This window comes from Chinchilla lanigera, unplaced genomic scaffold (genome assembly GCF_000276665.1).
Source record: "Chinchilla lanigera isolate Chin_1 unplaced genomic scaffold, ChiLan1.0 scaffold00016, whole genome shotgun sequence".
NCBI lineage: Eukaryota > Metazoa > Chordata > Mammalia > Rodentia > Chinchillidae > Chinchilla > Chinchilla lanigera.
This window is the reverse complement of record NW_004955417.1, coordinates 29,716,702-29,736,508: the sequence shown is the minus strand read 5'-3', so window position 1 is coordinate 29,736,508 and position 19,807 is coordinate 29,716,702. Positions and strand designations below refer to the sequence as shown.

Sequence of the window (19,807 nt, the reverse complement as noted above, 5' to 3'; positions counted from 1 at the left end):
CACTCTGTCTAGATATATAATATCACCATAGATGATCAATCTTCAAAATCATTGCTTTACAGGAAAACTAATTCCTAAAGCACCCAGGAGACGTGCTCAATAGATTACTAGCTAGATAATCACTTTTAATATCATCTCTATGCATTTTGCCCCCTGCTGGTGTCCATGTTGTATTTTACACATACTATATGTTTATTTTTTACACCAAAAAACCCCCACATTTGAAAATAAATTATATCTTTCCAAGGTCTTCTGCAATAGAAACTGTGGGACCAAATTTGATTTTTCTTGGTTGACTTGACTAGTACTGTAAGCACAAATTATTGTATAATTTTACATGTTAGTAATGTGCACAAGAATGATTTGCATTCTTAAAATTACTAAACTATTACTCTAACATAAATTATTTTATTAGAGTAATATACATATAAATTTTAGAAAATTCAGAAGATATTTAGACAGTGGAATTAAAAAAAAAAACACCCCAAGAAAATGATAGTTAATATTTTATTATTTCCAGGGATTCTTTTTAATTTTGAAGTTATTATTTGACCAGAGCTTCTGAGCTTACCTCGCAGAATCACTAGTGAATATAGTAATTTTGTTGGGCAGATTTTTCGTTTATGATACTCTACTCAATAAACCCTCCCTTCAACTCTTGAAAGTACAGGAAAACCTCCAGCTTCCTTGTTCTCCACAAAAACATGCAGCGCGTGTAAGGCAGGAGCCATGCTGTGTGTGTGTAACACAGGAGACATGTGTGCGCTCGTGTCTTGTATATATATAAAGCCTCCCGGTGGTTTTCTCGACATCAGCCTGACTAAGCCACAAAGCGCCCGGTGCCAGACACTGCTCTGGGTGTGGGCACGTGGTCTGGCATCTGGTAGGGTTCCTGCGGGGACTGGCAGAGCAGCTGAGCAGCCTGCCCTTGCTGCTGTGCCCAGCCTGGTCCACTGCACGGAGACCGGAAGACAAGGAGAAGGCCGGGGACGAAGCTCTCCCCACCCGACCGTCTGAGCCGGTCCGCGGCTGCGCTGGGCCCCAGACTTGGCCTAGAACACCTGCTCCTCCTGGGCCTCAGGCCGCTCATGAGCTCTTCCGGAGCAGAACTGAATTCCCCGCCTCTCCGGGCTCTCAGGCTTTCAGACTCAACCTGGACGCCCAGCGGGCACCACCTCCAACATCTCCAGCTGCCTGACTGTAGGCTGGGGGTGTTTGGCCCCTGTGCCTGAGTGATCCTCTCCCTCACAATGAAATCTCTTCACACACGTGCACACGCATACTCTCCACCCACCTATCCACTCACCTATCCGTCTGTCCATCCATCCATCCCTCCATCCATCCCTCCATCCCCCCACCATCCCGCCATCCCTCCTTCCATCCCTCCATCCATCCCTCCATATCTCCTTCCATCCATCCCTTCATCCATCCATCCCTCCATCCACCCATCCATCCCTCCACCCATCCCTCTATCCCTCCTTCCATCCCTCCATCCATCCCTCCATATCTCCTTCCATCCATCCCTTCATCCTTCCCTCCATCCATCCATCCATCCATCCATCCCTCCACCCATTCCTCCATCCATCCCTCCCTCCCTTCATCCATCCCTCCATCCATCCATCCATCCACTCATCCTGTCATCTCCTATTGCTTTTGTCTCTCTGGAGAAACTAAATATAGGTTTTGATGCTGAGAACCAGGCCTTGCTTTGACAAACATCTAAAGACGCAGGTGCGGTTTTGGAGCTGGACAGGTAGTCGTAGAACCTAGAAATTCTGAGCAGGTCCCCGGAAATACTGAAAAGAAGGCTGGTTGGTGACACTGCACACAGAAATGAGGAGGACTTCAAACTAGAGGAAAGGCTGGCCTGGTTACCAGTAGCAAGTAACTTGGTTACTTAGTAGCAAGTATCCTGGTTACCAGTAGCAAGTAACCTGGTTACTCAGTAGCAGCTAGCCCAATTGAATTATGGTCTACCGCTTTGTGCCAGGCACAGCTTGAGAACAATAAAACTGGGTCTTTAGCCAAGGAGATTTGCAAGCAAAATACGTGGGTGTGGCTTGGGTCCTCCTCCGCTCACAGGAAAACAGGAGGAAAGAGCGGGGAGCTGCATAAGGAACCTCTGTGCAATAAGGATGAACTTGGAGCTTCAGGAAATTGTGAAACTGTCTAGATCAAAAAAAGCGAGAAAGCCTGCGCTGCAGAGAGCGTCAAGCAGCGGCCCAACAGCCGCCTGACAGAGGTCCTGCGCGCGCGGCTTGGATGGAGTCAGCACCCAGCAGGAGCCAGCGATGGAGGAAAGCAGCAGCGAGGGGCCGTGAAACAATGCGGGGTGCGGACTGCAGGAAGTGAGGAGGCGTGGAGCCGCTTGGATCCCACAGGGAGGCCACCGTGCTCACCGGCTGGGAGACTGCCTTCTCCCAGAACGCAGGTGGGCCGGAAAGTGCCGCCGAGGTGGGCAGGACTGCCACGCCCCCGGCCCCAGGGAGCCTGTCCCTGCTGCGCTCCCAGGTGGGCCCAGCGGACACAGCCAGGGGGTGGCTCCTGCAGGCAGGGGGGGGGGGGGGGGGAAGCAGCAAGGCGAACGGTGACTCTAGACCCGGGAACTCTGGTGTCTGCAGAGCTAGGCTTTGACCTCCTCACTGGGGCTTGGGCTTCCTGCTTTCCTACTGCTCCCTCTGGGGAGCGAGCGTCCCTCCCGTGCCCGTCCACCGGCATTTCGCATACACTCGTCCCATCTGCCTTCACAGGTTCCAGCCCGAGAGCACTCGGTCTCAGGATGGAGACTTCTGTGGCTCTTCAGAGTGACCACCTGCTGCAGTCCGTGTTTCTGTTCCTCCAGAATTGCTGTTGAGCTCTCATCCCCGAAGTGCTGGTATTAAGCAGCGGGACATCTGGAAGGTGACAAGGTCATGAGGACAGAACCCTCCTGCCTGGGACCAGGGCCCTGAAAAGGCCCAAGGAAGCAGCTCATCCTTCTACAGAGCCATCTCTGAAGGGGACGGAACTGCTCCAGGGCGTGACCGTGCTTGTGCCGTGGCCTTGGGCCTCCCAACCTCTGCAACGGCGAGCAATCAATTTCTGTTATCGGAAAGTATTTTTCGGCAGCAAATACCCACTCTAAGGTATTTCGTGATAGCAGCCCAAACAAGCTAGACAGGAAACGGTACCCAGAGGTGGTGCCACTACAGGAAATGCCTAGGAATGTGGAGGTGACTCTGAGCTGGGTGGTGGCCGAGGCTGGAGGAGTTCCTAGGTGCCGTGCTGTGACCGGCGCCCTCAGTGTGACGCTGGCGAAGGCTCCCACCAGAGCTGCACAGGACTTCAGTCTCCAGGAGGCCACCCGCGGGGTCATGAGCAGAGGCTGGCAGAAACATGGATGCTACGGTGTCCCATAGGGCTCAGTCTTGGGAGGGCTCACGTGAGAACAAGGAGGCGGTAGGTGGTGTCTCAGGTATGACTTCTAGGGGAGCAGCGGCGCTAACTGAAGAGGAACACTCATCAGCGGTAAGATGCAAGGGGCATGGGAGCTCGGACAGGAAGATTTCACGTTGTGGCACAGGTACCTCCAGTCGGGCACCATTAGCAGCGCTTTGTTCCTGCAAAGAAAATAGCTACAGCTGCGATCGCTAGGTGGCCAGTCAGGAGTGCAGACAGGCTGCACCTGATGGTTCAAGCTCCGACCAGGCGGGTTGCTTCCTATTTTGAGAAATATCCCTGAATAGGGGTAAAATATATAAGTATTGATGGAATTTACGGTTTTTATTGAGTCAACTGTAGGAGCACAAGAAGCAGGAGAGAGCACGGAAGAGACCCAAGAATCACCCAGCCAAGCCTGACCTAAGTGGCAAACTCAGAAAGGTGTGAGTGTGATCAGCGGGCGTTGTTTCCAATGCCTGGCTTTTGGGTTGCTTGTTATACAGCCATAGCTCACTGATACAAAAAGCCTCTGAATTTCAATTTCTAGCATTGCCCTTCTAAGAAAGAGACTTTTCTCTTCACCCCTTGTGTGATTCTCACAGTAACTCTAGTAAGAGATTGTGAGGCCTGCTCTACACGTGAGGAAAGGGACAACACAGAGGTCAAGTGAATTCTTCCAGTTAAAGAAAATCTAAATTAGTGACAAGATTGGAATTAAAGCCGGTCACATCTGATTCTAAATCACTGAGGTTAACACCTGTAGTCACAAGTGGTGGTTTTTAACTTACTGACCTGTCTTTAATTTTCAGTTAGGTTTCTAAGTGTGTTCAAATTATTCCTTAAGGATACTTCTTCTTTATTAAAACTTAACCTTTCTCTTAAAAATCAAAATGAACTGAGTCACAACAAATACCCCACATCAGAGAAGTTCCTGTCACCAAGTCACTCCGCAGGTGAGTGGGTCTTATCTGCGTCAGGACAGAAGCAGTGCCATCTCTGCCGCGGTCCTCCTCGGCTGCCCGAAGCGACGGAGAATAAACCCTGAATCTCCGTGCTCCTTTTCTTGGCAAAAGATTGATGTGCTGAGTGCAGCAAGTGGAATCTAGGGAAAGATTTGCTTACATTTTCTCTTCGGAGTTCCCTCACGATAAAGGTGCTCCCAGGGACAAAGCAGCATCCTGGCTTCCCCGTGCGTGTGGTTAACTCTTGGATCTGGAGCTCTGCGCTCAGACAATTGTGGCTGGGAGACGAGACCTACCTGAGTCACTGTCCATCCTGCTGTCGTTTAGGGGAGACTGAGGCCAGGCGCGTGCCCCGGGCAGTAAGGTAATCCCCCCCGGCTTCGTGATTAAAACTCACTTTAAAATAAGCTTTAGCTTACAGCTATGTCTGGAGCTATCCCCGGTGCTTCAGCGGCCTTATTAAAGACAGCGTGAGATTAAAATGGTTTTAAGTACTGTAAAGAGGAAAGGGTACTTTAAATTCTAGTGCTCAGCTCTCCAGGTAATGGGTCATGTTGCCTTTATTAGAGAAAGAAGAAAATCTTAATTAGTTGGAAAGGCTCAGTCTAGAGACTGTTTCATTAACTCCCATTAGAGCGAACAGGAGGGGAGAGGGGAGGGAACCGGTGCAGTGCGCGTCAGAAGAGGAAGTAATTAGATTCACGTGAGAGTTGGAAATAAAACTGCCCGTGGACATTTGCTTGGGCGGTAAAACCCTTCCAGGTGACAGAATTAACGCGGGAAGGAAGGGAATTGCTGAGAACAGGAAGCTATGCCCTGGAGCTATGGACGGGGAGCTCGGAGGAGCTGGAGGGGCAGGAGGGGTGCGGGGACGCGGGGCAGTGAGGCGTAGACACCGGGACCGGAGCAGGGCTTGTGAACCGGGGCAGCGGCAGCACGGTTACGTAACCAGGAGGAGCAAGGATTATGCAAAGCCCGGCCCTCTCCGCAGCTCATCTTGCATAACGAGGGCCTTTGCTGAAGTGAGTTTTCAATTCCTTTTTTGCCTCTTGTTTTTTAAGCACATTTGGCTTCCTGCTAGGCTCAGCTTTCTGTGCATGATCTCATTTAATTATAGCAGTTTATAAACTCAGTCCTTTTATCATCCTGTTTTACAGATGCAGCAAGCAAGACTGAGTGACGTTACCCATCCCCCCAGCTAGTAGAGGGACAGGCAGAGGCAGGGTCTAATCCGGGCTCCAGCATTCCCACCGGCGCCACCTTCTCCCCGACCCTCCTCACCACGTGGATGTGGCGCTTCTCCTCCTGCCACGTGTGCAGCTTCCAGCACGGCCCTGTGCACGGCTGCCCTCTGCTTTGGGTGATTTCTTCTGGCCAGGCCTGTGTGACTGGCTGCTTTCTGATCATTTTATCGTAGGGGGTGCTTTCCTGATGGTACCCACTGTCCCTCTACCCCTTTCCACAATGCTACCTTACGGAATTTAAACATTTTATTATTTTTTTAATTGAGGTAAAAAATATATACTATTAAATTAACCAATGTAAAGCAAATCAAGCATTTAGTGCCTTGGTAATATTGTGTACATGCCACCTCTCTCTTCTTTCAAAACATTTCCAACATCTCAAAAGGAAATACCGTACCAACTCAGCACTTGTTCCCGATTCTGCGTTCTGTCCCGATGGATTTACCTTTCCTGAATGCCCTGTGTAAATGGAACCGTACAATATGTGACCTTCTTTGTCCAGTTTATTTCACTTCAAAACTTTGTCGAGATTTAGCCACATTACAGCACGTAGTGGCGTTTCATTCCTTTAACGGAGAAACACTCCACAATTTGATTATTATTTGTTATTTGTTATTCTTATTTGTTGGCAGAATCTGGGCTGTTTCAAACTCATTTGAAGAGTAACTTACCCGAAACACTGGACTCCTTGACTCGTCTATCAGATGTCTCTCTTTTTTCTGCCTTTTTGTTGGTATATTTTTGTCATGCATCATAATCCACTCTTCGTGGGAACTGTATCATACTGCATCTGGATCTCTCTCAGTTCTTCCCCTCCCCTCCCTTCCCACGTGCCTCTCTACACTGATTCGCAAGTGTTGTGAGTCCGGACCTGACTGTCACTCTGTCTCTGATGACTCTGCATGCAGAAAGTGCTGAGTCAGGCACTGATAAGCAACAACGCCGGAACACACCTCCACCCCGAGGAGGCGGGGCCGTCACTGCCCACAGATTTCCTCCAAAGCGCGCTGCTCGGGCTCTACTTTTCCACGCTGCTACCCTCTTCAGGAACACTTTCTACATAGAACCTCGACCTTCATTGCCCGAGGGTGGACCAAAGCTAGTTTTCAGACAGCGTGCAAGACTCCCCAAGCCTTTCGGAGCACAAAATCAATCTTGGATGAGTATGAACAATGCTACTCTCCCTGAGTGTTGCTTTGGTAGGTTTGGGGTGGGTCTTCTACATAAAATGCTCACTACCATGCTGCCAACCACGAAACAGGGCAGGGTACCCTGGCAGTCTGCACTCATGGGGACCAAGCTCCAGCGTGGACTCAGGTGGTGAAGAGCTTTGCAGAATCGTACACCGGTCATTCAGCAGGGCTGGGAGTGGAAGGGAGGTCTAACTCAAAGGAGATAAAGCGGCAGATATACGTAAGAGGAACAAGTCTGAAGACCTAATGCACGGCGTGAGGCCCACAGTTACCAGCATTGTGCTGCAGTCGGGAATTTTGCCACGTGGTCCGATGCAAATTGTTCCAGCCCTGAGTGCAGGACAGGTACTGCGCCACAGGGTGACTATATTAGTCTGTCACTGCGGTAGGAATTACAACATGTGTGTCTCATGATATCATTTTATATACCTTAAAAATAAGTACACTATGAAATTTGTTTAAGAAATAAAAATTAATAAAACATCAATACCTTGGCCTAACTCCTACACTGCAGGGAATAAGCATTAGGATTTAAAAAGAAATCTTCAGGCGATTCTGAGGGACAGCCACTGTCCACCACCACTGGCTTAGAGCATTGCTCTCAATTTGTTTGCTAGAATTAAACCACTTGTGGAGATTTTTGATGCTTATATTAAAGCTTGGAGGATTAAACATTGGTGAGTGCTAAGTCATTCAATGTTTCAAACTTTCTACTTTTAAACAATACTGCCACAAGGTTGCAGCAGTGGCACTGAGGCTTACCATCTCAACCTCTCTCAGCTTATTCTAATGCTGATGCCTTAACCACAGTACAGTAATCAAAAGCAGGAAATAGGAAGAATCATTCACTAATCTACAGGTTTATTTGAATAACGTTCGTTGTCCTGCTAATACCGTTTTCGGGCTCAGGGACCAACCCACGTCCAATGTAGGATTCTAGATTGGATCATAGAAATAGAGATGAAATTCTCATAACATAAAAAATTGACCATGATCTGGGGGCAAGTCTAAGCCCAACATGGGCAACTTAGAAACTTAGTAAGACCCTGTCTCAAACAAAATAAATTTAAAAAGAGGGAAATAGATGAGATAACCAGGATGAAAACTTTGGGCTCGCCATTTTGTAGAGTGGCCACAGATCGGATCTGGTGATTTCTCATGATTAGTCTGGGTAATACAGAATGCTGGGGAGGTGACCTTGTATCTCCCCTGTACGTGGAGTGTGTCCCCTCCAGGGCACCTGTCTGTCTGTCTGGCTGTCTCAGCTCTCTGGGCAGTTCCAGTGTGCAGTCAAGCTTGAGAGCCACTGGTGCAGACCCTAGAGTACTGGAGTGCAGCAGGGTTGGGAGTTACAGCAGGGAGGCAGGAGAAAGCTGTCTAGCACGGCAGGGGACAATGGTGCATGTATGAATCAGCACTGTGGTACTTCCTGGCACCTAACGTAGTAGGACGTAAATTTGGTCTTTATGGAGCTTCAGGCAATGGGGCAAGAGAATTTCTAGCATAAACTGTCAAGCGCCAAGAAGGAAGTGCTAGGAAGGTTTCCGGAGGGAAGCTTCTGAGGGAGGGAAGGGGAAAACAAATGACGTGGGGGACTCGTAGGAGGGAAGGGGTGTGGTGGCACCTCTAATCTTCAGTATTTATATCTACCTATCTACCTACCTATCTATCTATCTATAGTATTTACATTTTAAAAATATGCTGGGATATAAATTATGTATGAGTACAATGACAGCACAAGTTTAGCTTTGGATTAACTTTTAGTGTGTAAGAGTTTAGGTTTAATTTTCTTTCCAGTAAGAACATATTTTTCATCGTACTTACTAAAATTTTTCTCCTTTTAGAAAGATTGTGTTCTTCTAACCCAATCTCTGCTGTTATTTCTTTGGAGAGAAGGTGATCATGATCCCACCATCATGCCCACAGAGAGCAGGGGGTGACACAAACCGAGCTCACCTCAGTCACCAGCTTTGAGCAGTTTGTGCTAAGGACTCATCTACCTGTCTCTCAAGTGACCGCTGCGTCTGGAAACCTAGGAACAGAGATTGTCTCTGGTCCCTTCAACCTACCAGAAAAGCTGTTTATCTTTGCAAATGCAAGCATCACCAACTTCTCTCCCAGGACAGCTCAGAAGATAAATGACTCTCAAGGCACTTTTGCTTTGTGGTTTTTCACAGGTACATCCAATCAGCTAACAGCTAAGTTTACACAGCTCGATGAGGAGGGCTTAATATTTACTGTCTGTGGAGTCCCTGTGCATTTCCGGGAGGTCCGAATATACCACGCTCAACTTTGATTTGTAAACGTTCTAAGAGTAGGACTGAGATCCTCAGATCTCTGAGAATGGAAAACAGCTAGCTGCCCACACAGAATATTCATGTAGAAGTTGAAAGACAAGAACAAAATTTATTTGCTTCATTTTTAGAAACAGGACTATTTAGAAGATTCTTTTTAAAAAGCACCATCTGGCTTCTCCTGGGTGCTACCCTTGTGATAACACAGATTCGAGCCATGACTCAGTTTACCAGCAAACACAAAGCGAGCAGCTTGTGCCAGGGAACCCTCGAGCATCCCCTAGGACAGATAGACCCTCCGTCCTCCACAGAGGAGTTTTCCCTTCGTAAGAGTGATTCCTTTGGTGCCCCTGGTTCCGTATTGAACCCCCTCCTCTGCATCAAACTCACTTAAATTATTTAGTGAGTGCTGAAAATGGAACCGCCCCCCGCCCCGAACATGGAACTTAGACAGGAGCTCAGCATTGAAAGCTGAGCTGTTACCACGAGCAATGCTGAGCTCAAATAGCTAACGGGCGACTTCATTTTGGCCGTAAGAGCAAAAATGTAAACCAAATGCTCAAGCAAGTAGCAAATTAAGTTTATATCTTTTTGTACCCAAACAAAAGTGAATAGAAAGGGACTTTCAGGTAATACTTTTGGTTCACTTCTGTTCATTATTGTGTTTCAAACAAATTTTGCTTATTTCAACGAAAATTTTCCTAAATCACAGCAATTATTGAACACCGTAGCTGGTCGCTGGCTGAATAGTGTTTAATGGATTATTTCCTCAGATACGTACAGTGCTCTGTGTTAAGTGGATTTTCTGGATAGTTTATGTGCTTATTTAAAATGTGACTGCTCTTGATGGTGAACTGCTTGGATGCAGTTATTCCACTTAAGGGGCTGAGCGGAAAAGGTGTAACGGAATGGCAGCATAACAGAGGGAGAGCTTCCTTTGGGATAGGGAGAAGGTTTCCAGGGCTTGTGTTCCCGCAGCAGCGGGTTGTTAATTAGCTGAGGGCAAGGTGAGAGAGGGGCCGTCCTAGAAACGATGGGTGCGCCACGTCAGCCGGGCTGTTTCTGCTCCCGAGTCTTCCCTGAGTGCGGGCGTCAAGTGTCCAGGCCCAGAGTCTGTTTCTGTCACTGACGAATCCAGGCGCTGAGCTTGTGAGATCTTCCCGAGGAGCCCGGCGCTGCTGCGGTGTGGATGTGCCGTCGGTAGGCTTGTTCACTTGTCTGGTGTATGCCGAGCTGTGCCCCAGAGACCTCCCTCTGCTCTGGGACTTATGCTTAGAGAGAGCGGTTGGAGACCACCTGCTGTGAACACGGCCACCCCCGCACAGCGGAGCCCAGGCCGCAGCACAGGCCCCTGTGCCACCTCTCCACGGGCCGAGTCCAGAGTGGTGCCCACACTCCTGAGCCACAGTCTTCTCACAGGGACGAAGGGAGGGCGAGCGCAGTGCCAGGACACTGTCCTGAGGGAGAAGTTGAGGCATTCAGGAAAAGCACACCGGCACCATGCAGGCAGACAGGAAGAATTCAGAAACATCACTTGTTTCTATTCAAGGTGACCTCCGCCAGGGAGCATCCTTCCCACCAGGAGCCCGGCTGGGGGGTGGCGCATGTGACTGGGATCCCCTACATCACAGGGTGGGGAGGAGAACCGCCAGGAGTAGAGAATGAGGGAGACCCTTGTGCATGGTTCTGGCTACACGGAAGGGACCCAGGGAGCTCGCCATCTCCCACGAGTGAGGACAACAGGAGGAGACGGGGGCTGGTGAGCCAGGGCGGGCGCCCTCTCCAGATGCCACAGCTGCCGGGGCCTCGGCCTTGGCCTTCCCGGATCTGGAGCAGTGAGCAGCACACTTGTCGCTCCTAAACCACCAAGAGCATGGCACTTTGCTGTAGCAGGTGGACGGGCTTAGGTGGACTTCATCATTTGAACACTGGTATGAGAAGACCAGTCCTGTGCCGAGATAAACTTCCAGAGCTCTGAACACTTAGAACATAGCTGCTAACATAACTTGCGCCCTTGAGTTCATCACAGCTGTGTGTCCTGTGCACTGCCCCTGGGGGAACTTCAGGGGGAGAATGCCTCAGACCTTCCAGGAGCTCGGGGCCTAAGTGCAGCGTCTGATGTGTTTATGGTGTGGATCTGCAGTCCGATCCGGGACCTTGGACTTCTCCCTGCTTCCAGGAGTGTGTTCCAGTTCTCCAGAGGAGACCACGGCCATAGAGCACATTACAACCCTGCTTCTCTTTCCCCAGGGATGTGTCTTTGAGGCAGAGGCAGTCTTTGCTGGCAACAGACAGCGCTCGCTGTATGCTGCCTTAATATATTCATCAATGTTCTGGGCTGTTTTCTCGTTGCAATCAATTCCACTGAGGGGAAGGATCCTAGCATCAGATATTCAGACAGCCAATTCTTTTTCTGCAGGCGGTATTACAGTGTTAGAAAGTGGCTGCATTATTTCTGAATCCCCAAATATTTTGAGGAAGTCAAACATCAAATTCAAATCTCTTCATATTAATAGAAAAACGACAAAGCAAGCATCAGCACACATCCCACTCACAGATCCACCACTCTTACGCAGGGCAGTCTCCTCAGAACCACTTCTTCGGGCCCCAAACACAGTGCACTAACCACTTAGAGCTACTTCACTTGGTCTCAGTTCACTGTTGAGCGGGAGAAGGTTAGCAGCTTTGAAATTCAACCTTTTGTACTGGTTAGTGGAGAAAACAGCATTTTTTTCATTTCTTATTGAACTTTTTATATATTCAAACATTTTAAGAGTTCAGTTTTGCAAGATGACAAAGTTATATAGGTGGACAGTGGTGATGGCTGTGTAACGTAAGAGTATTTAAAGCCATTGAATTGTTCACTTAAAAATGGTAAAAACAGTAAGTTGTATGTATAATCACAGCAACTTAAAAAATGAAGAATTCCTTTAGAAGTGTATTTTACAAATAAATCTACTGGGCTGTATGCTGGGAATTCAGTGACCAAAGTCTCCTAAAAAATACGCACATTTGAGCAGAAAAGAGAGCTAAGTAAGCTCTCTCCATGAGGGACTCGAGGCATATCCCGCTGTGGAGCTATCTATGAGGCGCAGCTAACAGAACATGACGTGGCTGGAGGATGGATGAAGTGACTGTTGAGCCCAGGGGTGAGTGTCAAGGAACTTAGTGAAAGAGAAAGGACAGGCCCTGAGTAGAATAAGAACCTACGATATGGGGCATTTTATGGAACCCTAAAGGGTGAGTGAGAGCCATGCAGCTGCCATGCTGGTTTGCGAAGTGGCTGCACCATCGTACCTTCCCGTAAGGCCAATGCGCTATTTTGTTTTGCTGTCTGATTTGTGAAGCTGCCATTTAAAACGACTGTTCCATGTAAATTAAGGTCAGTTTCGAGGCTGCTTTTTCTATTCTCCTGATTTGTGGGTCAGTTTTTGCATCAGCTTCCCACGGTTTTAATTATTATAGGCTTGTGGTATGCTTTGGTGTCTGGGAAAGCGATATGAGTTTTATCTCTTTCTTTTCATGATGTTCACGTACTGCTTGCTTACGGTTTTCTAGTTTTTTCTCATATTTTTTGCTGTCCATTACAGAAGGACCTCTAAATTACCATTTCTAACTTTTAATGAATGGTTATTGAATTCTGTACACGGCAGTCCCTAGGTCCCTATGGGAGTTTGGTGTCCGAGAGTGCCTCTCAGACACCAAATCTACAGACGCCTGAGTCCCTTACAAAACATGACGTGGTGTTTGCGTATAACCTCCATCCATCATCTGGGATACTGTTAAGTAATAGCTATACTGTTTTTAATACCAAACAGAGTGTAAACATTAGGTAAAAAATTGTTAGTCAGCCCCCTCATCAGATAATTATTTGGTCCAAAATGGTATTAATGCCAAGACTGACAAAACCTGATCTCAAACTTTGAGAAAATGTTAAATAACACTGGTAAAAGATGGGCAATTTTTGGCAGTATCGACTTGTTTCTAGGTCATCACTTCTGAAGTGATAAATCCTGTAAGTTGAATTCTCATATGATAATTAAAATCTAGATGGCGAAGTTATACAGTTTATGTAAGTATACTCACCATTGTGAAGGTTGTAATCTCACATCAAGATGGTCACAGAAATTAAATAACAGGAGATGCTTCAGCATCATTTCAAGCACCCTTCTTTAGATCTCTGCAATTTGGTCCAGCCCTATCTGTAACATTTTGTTAAAAATTTGAGTAGCTGATCATTACTCAATGTGTACATGAAACAAAACATCATGTTACACCTCATAAATATGTACAATTATGACAAGTTAAAGTATTTTAAAATGAAAACTTAGCAACTGAGTTAAAATGTAAAAACCAAATACACTGAAATCATAGTTTTTTAATAAAATGTAAATATTGCATTAATAATTGTATAGGGAAAGATGCTGATTAAAAATAGCTTGTATAAAGTTATAAAATGTATCACTAAATCTTTTTAAAAGTTTCATAGAGAACTCACTATCTTCTGTGATGATGGGTTTCAGCATTACAAGTTTTCCATTATTTTTATCTCTGAGGGAAAACAGTATCTTTACATAGTTGTAAATCAGCAGAAAGACTCTGACACCCAAGAAGAGCATTCTTTTCTCTCAGCAGTACCTTTCACTGGTAACCAGTACACATGTTCAACTAGTTCCCAGCAAAATAAAGCAGGTAAACCTGAAAGAGCATTTACCCATGGGCGGTGACCTTTCACCCTCCAGTACTGAAATATGCTGCTGCTTGCTGCGCTTTCAATGCGATCAGTTTGCTGACAAACTGCTCCTAAAGGAAAAGGAAACTGCAAGTAGCACGGTTGCTAGGGAACCTGCCCATTACCTGTGTGTGGTGCGCACCATCCTCCCTTTGGGGCTGTGCTTTGACAAGAGCATTAGCTCGTAAACCACATGCACACTCGTGTGTGAATACTCACACACACGCGCACACACGAGCATGTCCTCTCTGCCTTAAGAGACAGGATAAGAACGAACATGTAAACGTACAGCGTGTTCATTCCTTTGGCCTTGCTCAAGCCGGAGCTTTGCGGGAAGCGTACGCATCCCACAGGGCCTGACAGGGTCGTCCGCCGTGGGGTGGTGCACTCCAGCCTGACCTCTCATGCACAGTTACCTAGAGGCTGCACACCTGAGAGTGCTATTTTTCTGATCCTTTTGTTAAAGACGCTTTCCCTTAGAGCCATCAAGACAGGCACTCAGCGGAGAGCCAGTGAGGAGACCCCAGGAGAAGCCTCTCTTCCTCACTCAGCGGCAGAGGCCGCGTCCCCCTCAGCGGGACAGACAGAGCCACAGCTCCGGTCTCGGCCACCCCGCCCAAGGGGCTGTGAATCATTGGCCCAGCCTCTGGCCTGCCACCCTCCGGAGCCTGTCCGAAGCTGGGAGAGTTCCCACTGACCTTTCTCTGACTTCTGCTCTGCTCCAGGCGCTTGCCAAGCTCTGGCAGCGGATCCTTCCCTGCACAAAGGTCCTTCCCGCTGAAACACCGGCAGCAGCTCCTGCTGGCTAAGCAAGATCACCCAATCACGGATCACCCCGTGGGCTCCTCAGAGCGTACCCACCGCAGGCAGCCCAGCTGTCCAGGAAGGCAGTAGCTTTTCATAAAACTGTGAAGACATCAGCTGTGGCCCAGTTACTCAATTTTCACAGGGTTCTTCCCTTGAGTTTGGTGTGGTTGTAACTCAGAATCCTCCCTCAGGGGAATCATTACCCTTTTAACCCTCTGTAGGTAGCAGCTGAGCCTGAGGTTGGTGAACTCCTTGGGACTAGAGCAAAGCCAGCCTCAGGAACGTAGGATGCCAGAGGGAGGCCGGGTAAACAAGCTGACTCTAGCTCAGCTGCATATCGGCAGGTGTCCGGCCTGGGTGTTCCTCCCTGTTAACTATAGCACAGACAGCTCTGAGGACATTTCGCTTTCCGTATTCTCAGCGCAACACTGAGAACTTGCACCTTTGGTCCCATCACACACTTCCCCGCTTTTGCAGTGTATAAATAAAGAAGCAGATGGTGCTGGGCTGTCCCTGTCTCTCTATCAGAGGTCAGGTCCCACTCGGTCCCAGCTTTCCTTTTAATTTGTGTCTCGTCTTTTCTTAATCTCCTGTTGCCCCCTCTCATGGCCCAGCTGACCTCAAAGGACACAGCCACCCTCCAAATGAAATATGCCCTCAGCATACAGCCATACAGGCAAAGAACGTGGACTGCACCTCAGGAATGGGCGATCAGAAGTGGGGACATAAAGCAATGGCGTGACCAGGAGTACACTAACTAAACTGAGCTAACCCTAAAGTAGGTGCCTCGGTTACTTTTCTCTCATTACTGAGACAAGATACTTCACACTCAAAATTAAGGAAGGAAAAGCTTACTTAGCTCACAGTCTGTGGAGGTTTCAGTCCATACTCAGCTGGCTCCAGGGCAGAGTGGCACATGGCAGAGGGCAACAGTTCATGGCAATGGAAAACAGCAAAAGTAACAAGAGCAAAAGGGGACAGCAGAAGAGAGCAAGCCTCTTTCCCTCACTTACATTGTATACTCGCTACCTGCCCCAGGGTGGGTGTAGCACTCACACCCCTAATCCTAGCATTGGACCGTGAATCAATCACAAACTCTAGAAGCCCGCCCCGTGACTACATGAGGCTTTGGGGGACATCCAGACACAAACCATAACAGCAGGGCACCTGACAGTGAGAAGAGACAGAGTTTTGTGAGTGCCGTGAGTGTCAGGCGTCAGGCAGCCTTGATCTCGTCTCCCCTCTGCCGTTCTGCAGGGTCCTCCAGGTTCTCCGTCCGGCCTCAGTCACACAGGAAGTGACCCAGTGAAGGAGATCTGACTCTGCATTTCTGCAGAAGCTGCACGTGTCTATAGGGGCATTCACCACGGAGAAGTCGCAAACACAGGACTCTGCTGGGTCTGAAACCTGGCAGAGACAATGGTGTCCACTGTCCCCTCCACCCAGCGAGCATCATTTGCACAGACGAGCTGTGTGTGACAGGAGCGCTAACCTGCTGGGTGAGGCTGTAGAAGAAAAGTCCGGGTCTTCCGAGAGAGCAGACCTAAGCTACACACAGCTCCTTTCCCCTCATGACCTGGACCTCCAGCTGAATAGTGAGAAAGTTCGTTTCTTTTCCTGTTGTTGCTTTCTGGTTATTGCTAACAGCAGGACAGATTTGAAGCATTAAATGGAGTCTGTTTTTATGCAGAAAAGTACCACAGTTTCATTGAAGGAAATGGAAATTTTAAAAAGAACCTATCCCACATGGGAAATTTACTAAGACATTTTTATGATTGTATGTAGCTGAATATACATATAAATATAATTTTTATCTCCAAACTTTCACAGAAATACAGATTGGGAAGAAAAATATATCTTATTGTGTGAGCTTTTAAAGTTCATAATAAGAACTTTATGTTTATGTAGCCCTGCTTCACACCTTTCCTAGAGTTGCATTTGGAACATTACACAGCCCAGAAGCGGGGTTTCCCCAATTAGGTGCACCGGCAGCGTAATAAACACTTATTTTTAGGCGACGTACGGTCTTGTTTTCTGTAAACTCGTTTCATTTTCGAATTTCACAGTGGGTAAGATTCAGTGCAATCTCCAAGTAGGTCCCATCTGTGGTAACATAAAGAATTCCCTTTCAAGGGCTCAGGAGGTAATGGGCCAGCCTTTCCAAAGTGCGAAGTAAGGGTGCTGTGTTTATGAAAGACAGGGTCCCTGTATGCACTGAAGGCAGATGCAGGAGAGAGTGTTTGTACTGGAAAGACAGTCCTTGCTCCAGGAGCTCCCAGCAGGGGCACCTCAGGCAAGTGCTCCCATCTGAGCATTAATTGTGTGGACACAGAGATAGAAAGTACACAACTCAAACATGGCCAAGATCAAAGAGATGCTGGGTATGGTAGCTGACGCCCGTGACCCCAGCACTTGGGAGGCTGAGGCAGGAGGATCAGTGTGAGTTCCAGGCTAGCTTGGGCTACAAAGTGAGCTCAAGGCTAGACTGAAGTGCATGGTGAAACGCTGTCTCAAAAAGACAAAAAAAAAAAAAAGATCAAAGACAATCACATGTGTAGCCAAGGCAAGCACAAGCACACACACTGGGCCAGGTGTGGCTGTCTCCTCCCCTCTCCTCTTACACATCCCTCCTCTAGTGTGGGGTCTCTCCCCACTGTTGCTCCCCTTGATTTTCCCTGTGTCTGATCTACTCCTAGTTAATCTTCATCTTGCTTCTCCAACCTTCACTGACGTCAACTCTCCATAGCTCCTCATACCCACCTAGTTTTGTGATTCTCAGACATCAATTACCAATTAGCAAAGCTCAGTTTTTCTAAGGTACTAGTATAGTAAGGAAGAATCAAAAGTCGGTCTGAGATCAAAGCAGAAGATGTACTATCTGGGGTACTCAGGGGGCCCTCAACATCCATCACTTCCACATCCATGGGTCCAACCAACCAAACAATCAGGGATCAAAAATATCTGAACAGAAGCTGTACCAAACATGTCATTTTCCCATGTAGCTATTCCTAAATAACATAGCACAACAACCACTTACAAAGCACTGATCAATTATTACCAGTAACCAGCAAACTTTAACATGTGCCGGAGGGTGTGCATGGGCTGTATGCAAACCCACATACTTTTTCTGAGGGAGCCAAGTGTTGGTTGATGTGGGACACACCTCCTCGAGTCCTGTGTATGACTGTGCAGGGCTGTGTGCTACTCCTCGAATCAGGCGGTATGCACTGAGAGCTGTGTTTAAGTCGATCTTGTTTCCGTCACTTCTCCACCACTGAGCTTCTCTTAGTGGACAATAATGTAACCAACAAGAGAGGAAAGAACTTGTACTTCCTGAGGACAACTAGGAAGAACGTATGGCGTGAGTTTGCACTTGTTGGCAGTGGCACCAGGAGTGGGAATTATTAATGACCGGCTTTAGGTCCTAGTACATTTGAAACAGGAAGCGCCCTCCAAAACTCATGTATGAAGGACTCGATCCCCAGTGAAGCGATGTTCAGAGGCCTTGCTTGGAGCAGTACTGCATCACGAGGGCACTAACTTCACCAGTGGGTTGATGTCCTTAGAGCTCAGTGGCATACTGGGACGTGGGTTCACTGAGTGAAGTGGGTCACTGCAGGCCTGGCCCTGGCCCCTTCCTCCCTGCTCACAGGCTGGCATGAGGCGAGCATCTTTCCTCTGCCAGGCCCTTCCACCATGATGCCTCTGCCTTGGAGCCAGCTGACCATGCACTGGATCCTTTCCAACCATGAGCCAAGTGAACCCTTTCTCCTTTACATTGTGTTGGTCAAGAATTTCATCCCAGCCACGGCAAGGTGGCTAACATATCCAGTCACAGCACTGTACCAGTTTTCTATTAGCCTTAATAGTTGTTCACTTTTATTTATTTACCACTATGTGTCCGCCACTTCTAAGTGTTTTACAAGCATGAATTATATTAATAAATTATTATAAGTAGGTTCCTTTTCCTAGTCCTTAAATTTTCTCTTTAAAGGAGAAGTTTGATACGATTCATTCTTAAGAATCTTATAGTAGATCACAAGGCATAACAATTTTATTAAGTTACCATTTCTTTAACATTACATTTAGGGAGCTTGAATTTGATTCCCATTAAAAAAAACTGTTAAAGTTTTATGGGTTTATAATTTACCACACCATAATCCATGTAGATTACTGAACTTCTTAGTTTTTACTAAAGAGCACACACACACACACACACACACACACACACACACTTCCCAAGTCAAACAAATCACACCAGGGGTCTTCAAAAACTGACAGCACTCTGCTCCTGTTGGGAAAATATGGCTCCTTACTGCCTCAATGAGAACAAGCCATTAATTATAAATGTTGTTTGAAATACACGCATGAGAAGTAAAGCTCCATGAGCCAGATTAAGGGCAACTGTTTATCAACTACTTACTAGCGTTCCTTAGGAAGCGCAAAAGCTTTGCCCACCTTTAACAGCTGTCGCAGCAATCAGTTATAGTTGTTTAGCAAAATTTACAATTTTCCCAGAGCTGATGCTGCCCAAGATGATCGGACACAACCACAGAGAGTGGAATTTAGTGCAAAGAAGATGGGCTCAACGTCAGGTGTGGATTTAAATTCCCACTCTACCCCTTACAGGGCAATGTGAGACAAGGGTTTGAAATGCCCTCTGCCACCGGGTTTGAGGAACTTTAAGTGAGATGATGGCAGACTGCCCAGCAGACCCAGGTCCTTCCTGACTGTTTATTCGGTGCAGAACCTCACTCACGTGCTTTTGCTGGGCCTCTCACTTCGCTGCACACCAGGGCCCGTCTTTATTCTGTTTGCGCCTGCGTCTGTCAGAGCTGCCTGGGTCACGAGATCCAAGCAAAGGACACCGACTCAGAGGACACCTTTCCATCCATCAGGAGACTCAGCTATTGGAAAAGCTGTTCATCTTCATGCCACAACACCTGTACTAAATAAAGCACTTGTTCTCATTGAGGCAGTAAGGAGCCATATTTTCCCAACAGGAGCGGAGTTCTGTCAGTTTTTGAAGACTCCTGGTGTGATTTGTTTGACTTGGGAAGTGTGTGTGTGTGTGTGTGTGTGTGTGTGTGTGTGTGTGTGTTCTTTAGTAAAAACTAAGAAGTTCAGTAATCTACATGGATTATGGTGTGGTAAA

At 47.5% G+C, this 19,807-nt stretch overlaps 1 protein-coding gene and 1 long non-coding RNA gene across 4 annotated transcripts in view; one reads left to right on the top strand and one right to left on the bottom strand.

Annotated features, from left to right (window-relative positions):
• Positions 1 to 19,807, bottom strand: part of Oxr1 (oxidation resistance 1) — a 269,080-nt gene that overhangs the window by 138,533 nt on the left and 110,740 nt on the right. The gene's annotated exons all lie outside the window — the stretch shown is intronic.
• Positions 1,648 to 7,476, top strand: LOC102027976. Of its 2 annotated transcripts, none has more exons than XR_260517.2 (3): positions 1,648 to 2,431; positions 2,843 to 4,746; positions 5,540 to 7,476. It is a non-coding gene; the product is annotated as an uncharacterized LOC102027976 (long non-coding RNA). The 2 variants fall into 2 exon arrangements; XR_260516.2 differs by having other exon boundaries at positions 2,751 to 4,746.